The sequence below is a fragment of the Pristiophorus japonicus genome, chromosome 16 (assembly GCF_044704955.1).
Source record: "Pristiophorus japonicus isolate sPriJap1 chromosome 16, sPriJap1.hap1, whole genome shotgun sequence".
Taxonomy (NCBI): Eukaryota; Metazoa; Chordata; class Chondrichthyes; family Pristiophoridae; genus Pristiophorus; species Pristiophorus japonicus.
The window spans coordinates 133,250,256-133,261,213 of record NC_091992.1 but is presented as its reverse complement, the minus strand read 5'-3'; positions in this window follow the sequence as shown (position 1 = coordinate 133,261,213).

Sequence of the window (10,958 nt, the reverse complement as noted above, 5' to 3'; positions counted from 1 at the left end):
GATTCTACTTCTTGATTTTTGGAGCAAAGGTGCTTTCTCTCTACTGTCTTTATCCCATCCTTTATTATCAGGGCTACCCCTTCTCCTTTTCCATTTTGCCTATCTTTTCTAAAAGTCAAATATCCTGGAATATTTAGTTCCAACCGTGGCCACATTGCAACCATGTCTCCGTAATGGCTATTAGTTCAAATCTATTAATTTCTATCTGCGCTATTAATTCATCTATTTTATTGCGAATGCTTTGCACATTCAGATATAGTGCCTTTAGCTTTGACTTATTTCTATTTCTCCCTGATGTCCCTTTTGTAAAGTCCTTACTCTACAGCATGAAACCACACGAGGCACATTCTGGGGACAAGGTCACTCTGTGACCTGCTTTCTTCATTTATAGGACACCAAAGACGATGACCCTGTGTGGGACCTCCCTTTTTATACCTGTGTGATCAGGTAAGGAGTGTCTCCCACAAGTTCACCCCTTGTGGTCAAAATGTGCATTTAGGTTGAGTGTATACAGTAATACAGTGGTGTTACATTGTGGTTACATACATGACATCACCTCCCCCCCCCCCCCCCCCCGCCCCAAAGTCTTATTGGGATCATAGGTTTAGTCTTTCAGGTGGTCTACGCTCCCTCATGGAGCGCCGCAGTTGGGGCTCTGGTTGTTGGACACTGACGTGAGTGTTTGTCGCTTGTGGTGATTCCGGCCTGACCACAGGGACTGTGCATTCTTCTGATTGCTCTTGTTGCTCGTTCACTGGTGGTGTTGTGAAATCCATCTCATGGTCTTCTTCAGGTTCCTCCGTGTCGGTGCTGAACCTTTTTTTTTACTTGGTCCAGATGCTTACGGCATATCTGACCATTGTTGAGTTTTACCACAATGACCCTATTCCCCTCTGTCAATTACAGTGCCCTCAAGCCATTTGGACCCCATGGCGTGATTGAGGATGAATACAGGATCATTTATTTCTATACACCTCCCCCTCGAATTACGGTTATGGTACTTGTTTTGTGACTTGCGCTTGCCCTCAACTATGTCGGTCAGGACTGGGTGAATGAGGGACAACTGAGTTTTGAGTGTCCGTTTCATTAGTAGCTCTGCGGACGGGACCCCCGTGAGCAAGTGCGGTCGGGATCTATAGGTCAGCTGGAGGCGCGACAGGCGGCATTGTAGGGAGGGTCCTTGAATCCTGAGCAACCCTTGCTTAATGATTTGGACCGCACGTTCCGCCTGGCCATTGGAGGCCGGCTTGAACGGCGCAGTCCTGATGTGGTTGATGCCATTGCCCGACATAAACTCACGGAATTCGTAGCTTGTGAAACATGGGCCGTTATCACTAACCAGGATGTCCGGCAAGCCATGGGTTGCAAAGATCACATGTAGGTTTTCCACGGTGGTGGATGACGTGCATGAATTCAGAATGATGCACTCGATCCATTTCGAGTGCGCATCCACCACAATAAGGAACATCCTACCCATGAACGGGCCCACGTAGTCAACATGAATGCGTGACCATGGCCTGATAGGCCAGGGGCTGAGCGGGACCTCCCTGGGGGCATTGCCCAGCTGGGCACACGTCGTGCACCTGCAAACACAGTGTTCCAGGTCCGAATCAATTCCAGGCCACCAAACGTGTGACCGGGCAATGGCCTTCATCAGCACAATGCCTGGGTGCTCGCTGTGGAGTTCCCTGATGAATGCCTCCCTGCCCTTCTGGGGCATAACTACCCGGCTACCCCATAGTAGGCAGTCGGCTTGGATGGAGAGCTCATCCATCCGTCTGTGGAACGGTCTGACCTCCTCAGGGCATGCTCCGTGTGCGGGCGCCCAATCCCCAGGCAGGACACATTTCTTAATCAGGGATAGGAGAGGATCTCTGTTCGTCCAGATTTTGATCTGGCGGGCTGTGATGGGGGAGCCTGCGCTGTCAAAGGGATTGACAGCCATGACCATCTCGGCGCTTTGCTCCGCTGCCCCCTCAGTGGTGGCCAGTGGAAGCCTGCTGAGCGTGTCAGCGCAATTTTCAGTGCCGGGCCATTGCCGGATGGAGTAGTCATAGGCAGCCAGCGTGAGAGCCCATCGCTGTATGCGAGCTGATGCGTTGGCATTGATGGCCTTGCTGTCTGACAACAGGGATGTTAATGGCTTGTGGTCCGTCTCTAATTCAAACTTCCTACCAAAAAGGGACTGATGTAATTTTTTTACACCATAGATACATGCAAGCGCTTCTTTCTCAACCATCCCATATTCCCGTTCTGCTTGAGAGCGCGACCTGGAGGCATAAGCCACAAGTTGTAGTTAACTCTCAGCATTGCCCTGCTGCAACACGCACCCAACCCCATAGGACGATGCATCACATGTCAGAACCAATTTTTTACAGGGGTCGTACAGGATCAACAACTTGTTTGAACAAAGTAGGAATCGCGCCCGATCAAAAGCCCGTTCCTGACAGTCCCCCCAAAACCAATCGCAACCCTTACGCAGGAGCACATGTAGCGGCTCCAACAATGTGCTCAAGTTCAGCAGAAAGTTCCCGAAATAGTTCAACAGTCCCAGGAATGAACGCAACTCCGATGTGTTGCAGGGCCTGGGTGTTCGTCGAATCGCCTCTGTTTTGGATTCGGTGGGCCGAATCCCATCTGCAGTAACCCTCCTGCCCAGAAACTCAACCTCAGGAGCTAAGAACACACATTTAGACTTCTTGAGTCGCAGGCCTACCCGGTCCAGGTTGTGGAAGTGTTCCTCGGTGTCTCGACCCGTGATGAGGATGTCGTCCTGGAATACGATCGTTCCAGGAATGGATTTAAGCAGGCTTTCCATGTTGCGTTGAAAAATTGCGGCCGCTGATCGAATGCCAAACGGGCACCTGTTATAAACGAACAGTCCCTTGTGCGTGGTGATGGTGGTCAGTAGTTTAGATTCGTCGGCCAGTTCCTGGGCCATATAGGCTGAAGTGAGGTCCAACTTGGTGAACAGCTTGCCACCTGCCGGCGTGGCGAAGAGGTCATCCACTCTCGGGAGCGGGTATTGATCTTGTAGGGACACCCGATTGATGGTGGCCTTGTAGTCGCCACAGATCCTGACAGAGCCATCTGCTTTTAGGACGGGAACAATGTGGCTCGCCCAGTCGCTGAATTCAACAGGCGAGATGATGCCCTCTCAACAGCCGGTCCAATTCGCTCTTGATCTTTTCTCGCATCACATACGGCACCGCTCTGGCTTTGTGGTGCACTGGCCTGGCGTCCGGGGTGATATGTGTCACTACCTTAGTGCCTTTGAAAGTCCCGACGCCTGGTTGGAATAGTGAATCGAATTGTTGTAGGACTTGTGAGCACGAACGTCGCTCCACAGATGACATTGCGTGAACATCCCCCCATTTCCAGTTCATCTCGGCTAACCAGCTCCTCCCCAACACTGCGGGACCATTGCCCGGGACAATCCAGAGCAGCAGCCGATTCACTATCCCATTGTGTGACAGCCAACATTGCACTGCCTAGCACCGGAATGATTTCTTTGGTGTAAGTCTGTAATTGTGTCTTGATACGTGCTAATTTGGATCTACTGGCTTCAAGTGGCCATAGCTTCTCAAATTGCTGAACTCCCATGAGTAACTGGCTGGCCCCAGTGTCCAGCTCCAAGCGTACACGGATGCCGTTTAGTAAAACCCTCATCATCATTGGTGTCATTCTGGTGTATGAACTGTGAATATTCGCCACATTTTTTAAATTTCAAAATATACTTTATGCATAAAAAAATCTGTACAGTACATTCAAAGGCATTGCAATACATTTAGCTGCGGTCAGCAATCCCATACACTATTATTTGGGTGCTGACGGCAGTTCTGTTCGTTACATTTCCTTGTTTTCCAGTTCAAGTGCAATTCGGTCCAATACGGGATACATTGTAGTACATTCAAACAAATTACATTTCATGTGTCACTATACAGTGCACGGAATGGGTGTCGGTACATTTACATTTTTCTTTTCAACATGCATTTCGCAACAGACCTTGCATTGTACATGGCACAACATAGGTGTTTACAGATCATGGTGCTCCATGTACACAAAAAGTAAATTACAAATACAGCCCAAGGGGGTTTTGTACTGATTCCTGCCCCCGGGGTTTACCGTGGCAGAAGGGCTTTAAACTGTGGCCCTTTGCGGCGACTGCACCAATTTTAAGTGCGTCCCTCAGCACGTAATCCTGGATCTTGGATTGCGCCAGTCTGCAACACACAGACGTGGTCATCTCCTTGCTCTGGAAAACCAGCAAGTTTCGGCAAGACCAAAGAGCGTCTTTGACCGAGTTGATGGCCCTCCAGCAGCAGGTGATGTCAGTCTCGGTGTGTGTCCCTGGGAACAGCCCGTAGAGCACAGGGTCCTGTGTTACGGAGCTGCTTGGGATGAACCTCGACAGCAACCACTGCATCTCTTTCCAAACCTGCCTTGCGAAGGCGCAATCCTGAAGGAGATGGGCGACAGTCTCGTCCGCCCCGCAGCCGACTCGGGGGCACCGTGCCGTGTTGATGAGACGTTGGCTGTGCATGAATGCTCTGACAGGTAGGGCCCTCCTCACCGCCAACCAAGCTACGTCTTGGTGCTTGTGTGAAAGCTCTGGCGATGAGACGTTCTGCCAAACGAGTTCGACAGTCCGCTCAGGGAACCACCCGACAGAGTCCACCATCTCCTTCTTTCGAAGGGCGTCCAGGACCTTACGTGCTGACCACTGTTTTATGGCCTTGTGGTCAAAGGGGTTTTTTGTGAAAATCTTTTCCACGAAGGACAGGTGGACAGGCATGGTCCAACTGGTGGGGGCGTTTCGCGGCAGCATGGCCAGACCCATCCTTCGCAACACCGGGGACAGGTAGAACCTCAGCACATAGTGACACTTGGTGTTTGCGTACTGGGGGTCTGTGAATATCCGCCACATGGACCCGCTGAACCTCGGCGTCCATCGATTTGCCCCAAAAGTCATCCTGCCTCAAAGAACTCTCTTCTGGTCCATCTACCTCATATATTAGTCTGGTTGCAGGCTTCCTGCACATTCGAGCTAAATGGCCACTGAAATTGCAGTTCCTGCAGACAAACTGTTGAATTTTGCAAGATCAAGCTGAGTGTTTTCCCCCACACCTCCAGCATGAGTTAAAGTTTCCATTGTTGGGAACAAAAGGACTATGGCCAGGCATTCCACGCTGACTGTCCCTTAAGTACCCTATTAGTGGGTATTAATAGCCCCATCCCGGGCCGCATTGTCCACGGTGATGGCGTGAATGTCCGTTCAGCCTGCCATTGTCTCTGTTGCAGTCCTACTCTGGGGTCTATTGCTGCCTGGGGAATGTCGGACTGCCCCTGCCTGCCTGCGGGGCTCTGAGTCGCATTGATGATGTTGACTCCCTGATGCATCGCCGCGTTAGAGGCAGAATTGCGCGCGTATATTATTTTCGTCTCTTCCTCCCCCGCCATGAAAGTTTGAGCCATCAACGCCGCCGCTTCCAAGGTCAAATCCTTGGTCTCAATTAATTTGCGGAAAATTCCCGCATGACTGATGCCCTCGATAAAGTCGACCCTTAGCATCAACCCCCGCAGAGAACTTACAGAGACAGGCCAAACGCTGAAGGTCTGCTATGAAGTCCGGTATGCTCTGTCCTTCACGACGTCGGTGGGTGTAGAATCTGTGTCGGACCATATGTACTCGCCGGTTTGAGGTGCTCGCTCAATTTACTAAGTTACTGGCTTTTCGGGTGCTAGTAAGTCCTTCATGAGCGCGTAAGTCTTTAGTCCGCAGCTGGTCAAAAGATGAGCCCTTCGCTTGTCGGCCGCTGCATCCTCCAGCCATTCTTTCGTAACAAAGCTTTGCTGAAGCCTCTCGACAAAATCATCCCAGTCTTCCCCAACACAGTACCATTCCTCTGTGCTACCGGTGGCCATTCTCGTGGGCCGTGAATTCCCATTTTTCGTCGCCAATGTAAAGTCTTTACTCTACAGCATGAAACCACACGAGGCACATTCTGGGGACAAGGTCACTCTGTGACCTGTTCTCTTTATTTGCAGGACTCCAAAGACGACGACCCTGTGTGGGACCTCCCTTTTTATACCTATGAGATAGAAACATAGAAAATAGGTGCAGGAGCAGGCCATTCAGCCCTTCTAGCCTGCACCGCCATTCAATGAGTTCATGGCTGAACATGAAACTTCAGTACCCCATTCCTGCTTTCTCGCCATACCCCTTGATCCCCCGAGTAGTAAGGACTTCATCTAACTCCCTTTTGAATATATTTAGTGAATTGGCCTCAACTACTTTTTGTGGTAGAGAATTCCACAGGTTCACCACTCTCTGGGTGAAGAAGTTTCTCCTCATCTCGATCCTAAATGGCTTACCCCTTATCCTTAGACTGTGACCCCTGGTTCTGGACTTCAGGTAAGGAGTGTCTCCCACAAGTTCACCCCTTGTGGTCAAGGTGTGCATCTAGGTTGAGTGTATACAGTAATACAGTGGTGTTACATTGTGGTTACATACATGACACCTTTAGTCACTGATGCCTTTTTACCTTTGTTACACACTCTGTCCCTTCCTGACTCACTTTGCTTATTTTTACCCAAAACTCTACTCTGCTCTAGAGCCTTGACATTTCTCTTCTTGTTTGTAAATTTACTCTTTCCTGAATCCTCCTACCCACCCTTCATTAGTTCAAAGCCTAGTCTACTGCCTTAATTATTCAGTTCGGCAGGACACTGGTCCCAGCGCAGTTTAAGCGGAGCCCATCTTAATGGAACAGCTCCCTCTTTCCCCAGTAAGGGTAATGCACATGGAAGTAGATACAATAAATGGGCAAAGATTGTTGAAGGTGGAGAAAGAAAAAGAGAGAGAAAGAAAAACTTACATTTATATAGCACCTTTCATGACTACCGGATGTCTCAAAACGCTTCACAGTCAATGAAGTACTTTTGGAGTGTAGTCACTGCTGTAATGTGGAGGGAAAAGATTTTTAACGTCTTTGTTGACCACTTAACACAACATGCAACTTGATGGGTTCTGTACTAAAGCGCATGCCTATATTGGTGAATACAACAGTCATAGGAATCAAAGACCGTTGGTGAAAAATGATTGGAAATTGTTCAAAAGACATTCAGATTGTGATGGGATGAGACCAGAACACAAGCATTACTTGATCCAGGTCTTCACTGCACAGCTTTTCCATTCAAATCTAACCTGTTGATTGGGAGAAGCCAAATGTTTCAGCTCAGCAGACACAATCTGTTAACTTGTTCTGATGTTTACAAGTCAAGGCAGGCCCATAAAGCAGCATAAAGGATGAGCCAGAAGAAATTATTCTAACGAGTAGATGCAATGTATGAAAATGACTCTTGTTCAAAGAATAAATGGATTGGAGTTATCTAGACATGACATTTCCACTCAAGACTCTCATTTCTCTCAAGCCTGCCTATCTGTTGGTCTGCCTAAATGTAGATCTGAAGTAAATCAATAAAGTCCAACGATCAGCACTTGCTGCCAATGAAATTTGGTACATAGACTGAAACTGGTACCTGTCCTCGGAGCAAATGCAACTTTTTCATCCCTTTTCTGCTCACTTATTTTTAGCGCGGACCAACAAGAACAACTTGTGTTTATATAGTGAATTTAATGAAGCAAAACGTTCCAAGGCGCTTCACAGGAGCGTTATGAAACAAATTTTGACACTGAGCCACAGGAGACATTAGGGCAGCTTGGTCAAAGAGGTAGGTTTTAAGGAGCGTTTTAAAGGAGGAAAGAGAGGTAGAGAGGCGGAGAGGTTTAGGGAGGGAGCTCCAGAGCTTGGGCACCAGGCAACAGAAGGCACGGCCACCGATGGTTGAACAATTATAATCAAGGATGCTCAAGAGGGCAGAATTAGAGGGGCGCAGATATCTCGGGGGGTTGTGGGGCTGGAGAAGATTACAGAGATAATAACTTTTATTTATATAGCACCTTTAATGTAGTAAAATGTCTCAAGGCACTTCACAACAACGTTACAAGACAAAACAGATAAATTTGACATCGAGCTACAAAAGAAATTAAAGCAGATGACCAAAAGCTTGTTTAAAGAGGTAGGTTTTAAGGAGCATCTTAAAAGGAGGAAAGAGAGGTAGGGAGGGAGGAGGGGTTTAGGGAGGGAATTCCAGAGCTTAGGGAGGGGCGAGGCCATGGAGGGATTTGAAAACAAGGACGAGAATTTTGAAATTGAGGCATTGCTTAACCAGGAACCAATGTAGGTCAGTGAGCACAGAGATGATGGGTAAACGAGACTTGGTGGAGTTAGGACACGGGCAACCGAGTTTTGGATGACCTCAAGTTTACGTAGGGTTAGGGTTAGGGTAGAAGGTGGGAGGCCAGCCAGGAGTGCGTTGGAATAGTCAAGTCTAGAGGTAACAAAGGCCTGGATGAGGGTTTCAGCAGCGGATGTAGGCAGTAAATAGGCCATCTTAGTTATGCTGCAGATGTGTGGTCGGGAGCTCATTTCAGGGTCAAATATGACACAAGGTTACGAACAGTGAGGTTCAGCCTCAAACAGATGTTAGAGAGAGGAATGGAGCCAGTGGCTAGGGAATGGATTTTGTGGCGGGGACCGAAAACAATATTTAATTGGAGAAAATATTCCCATATTCATACTCCCATATTTGTTACTGCAAAGAAAACATACTTCTCAACTGTCAGTTGATATTTATTGACCATTAGCCATTCTAAGAAATAACATTTAGAAAGATAACTACATGAAAATACTATTGGTAAGTACCAGTATCTATAAAATTAATCTCCGGTCTCACTTTTACTTAGAAAATCTTCCTTTGCAGAGTTGTCAAAGCTGCCCAGTAAACACCCGGTTAGTACTGAGGCAGATAGAAGCAACCTGTTGCAGTGGCAATCTCTTTCAGTGTATCTCTCCAGAGCACAAGAATGAACTTAGTCAGGCACCAGCAGTTTCATGTGCCTAATCCTAGCATGGGTTCAGGTTCTTCTGTTACTTTGCAGTCCCAAAAGTACCAGAGTGGAAGCCATTGGTTTATTCTCCCAGTCTGACAACACTCTTCCTATAGCACGTGTTAGTTTCTGTGCTTTTATAGACTGCAAGCCCCTGATCTTCAGTTTGACCATCCCAAGGATAAAAAGGGGCCGGGGGGTGGGGAGCACTGCAGGGAATGCTGCAAAGTGTCTATAGCCCTTCCCAAAGGGCTTAAACTTGCTCCAAAGTCCTCATTGGCTGTAAAACACTTTGGGACGCCCGGTAGTCATTGAAAGGCACTAGATAAATGCAAACCTTTCTTTTTTTGAAAGTCATCAGACGCATTCTTTTTATTCGAGCTACCAGAGTATTTGCGTCAGCAATCTCGCAAGTAGGTTCCTGGTTGGTGGGGGGGTGGGAGCAGTGTCCAATTTTGGGCAGCACACTTTAGGAAGGCTGTCAAGGCCTTGGAGAGGGTGCAGAAGAGATTTAATAGAATGGTACCAGGGATGAGGGACTTCAGTTACGTGGGTCGACTGCAGAAGCTGGGATTGTTCTCCTTAGAGCAGAAAAGGTTAAGGGGAGATTTGATAGGTGTTCAAAATCATGAGGGGTTTTGATAGAGTAAATAAGGAGAAACTGTTTCAAGTGGCAGAAGGGTCAGTAACCAAGGACACAGATTCAAGGTGATTGGTAAAAGAATCAGAGGCCACATGAGGAATTTTTTTTTAAAAAAACACCGAGTTGTGATTTGGAATGCACTAAATTAAAGTGTGGTGGCAACAAATTCAATAGTAACATTCAAAAGAGAAATGGATAAATAGTTGAAGAGAATTAAAAAAAACAGGCCTATGGGAAAAGAGCAGGGAAGTGGGTTTAATTGTACAGCGCCACCAAACACAATGGGCCAAATGTTCTCCTTCTGTGCTGTACCATTCTATGATTCTAGGAGCATGGTGATAGTAATGCCCAGCTTGCATGGATTGTTTGAATCACAAAATAGGTATGATCAAGGAAGGCTCAGCTGCCCAGAATCTCACAGTAAAGTCTTCTCTGCCCCTCTTGAATACAGGAAGATGAACTGTTTGCTGACCTTGGTGGCTTTTCGAAGTCGTGCTTCTAGTATTTGAAGTAGTTATAAAAGGAAGACACACAAAATCAACATCAATTGCCCACATTACAACAGTGACTACACTTCAAAAGAACTTCATTGGCTATAAACGCTTTGGGATGTCCGGAGTTTGTGAAAGATACGATAGAAATGCAAGTCTTTCTTTATCTGATCACGAGAGTTTGTTCCCTCAGGTTTGAGGTGCTTCTCTGGTTTGGAATATTACAACAGTCTAAAGCCTTGGGCTGTATTAACACTGTATTTGGACACTTCCTGACTGCCAGAGATTTGCACAAAGATTTGTTTACACATAATCCACTTCCACTGAACTTGGTATAGGATTACTGCCATTTGCAAGGGAATTTGAGAAGACAATATCCTGACCAAGCTACTAATCCTTTCTGACTTTTTCTGGAGGATTTTTTATACAGTCCATGAAAAGCCACTGAAAAGTCTGCTACTGTCTCTAAACAAGGGATCCTTTGTGTTTGGCCCATTAGCAACAGCTCAGGTTCTCACAAATTGATTCATTGTTGCATCATCTAGGAGGAGAAAGCTGAAACTGCTGAGCTGGGAATAACTATATTAGATCTAGAATCAAAGCAAAATACTGCAGTTGCTGGAACTCTGAAATAAAAACAAAAAATGGCGGAAATACTCGGGTTAGGCGGCATCTGTGAGAAACAGTATTAATGTTTCAGGTAGATGCGACGAAGGGTCATCGACCTGAAACATTAACTCAGTTTCTCTCTCCATAGATGCTGCCTGACCTGCTGAGTATTTCCAGCATTTTCTGTGTATAGATATAAAACTGTCTGTGATGTTAAGCACCAGCTGGGAGTACACAGCTATGGCAAATCAACTAAAGAAAT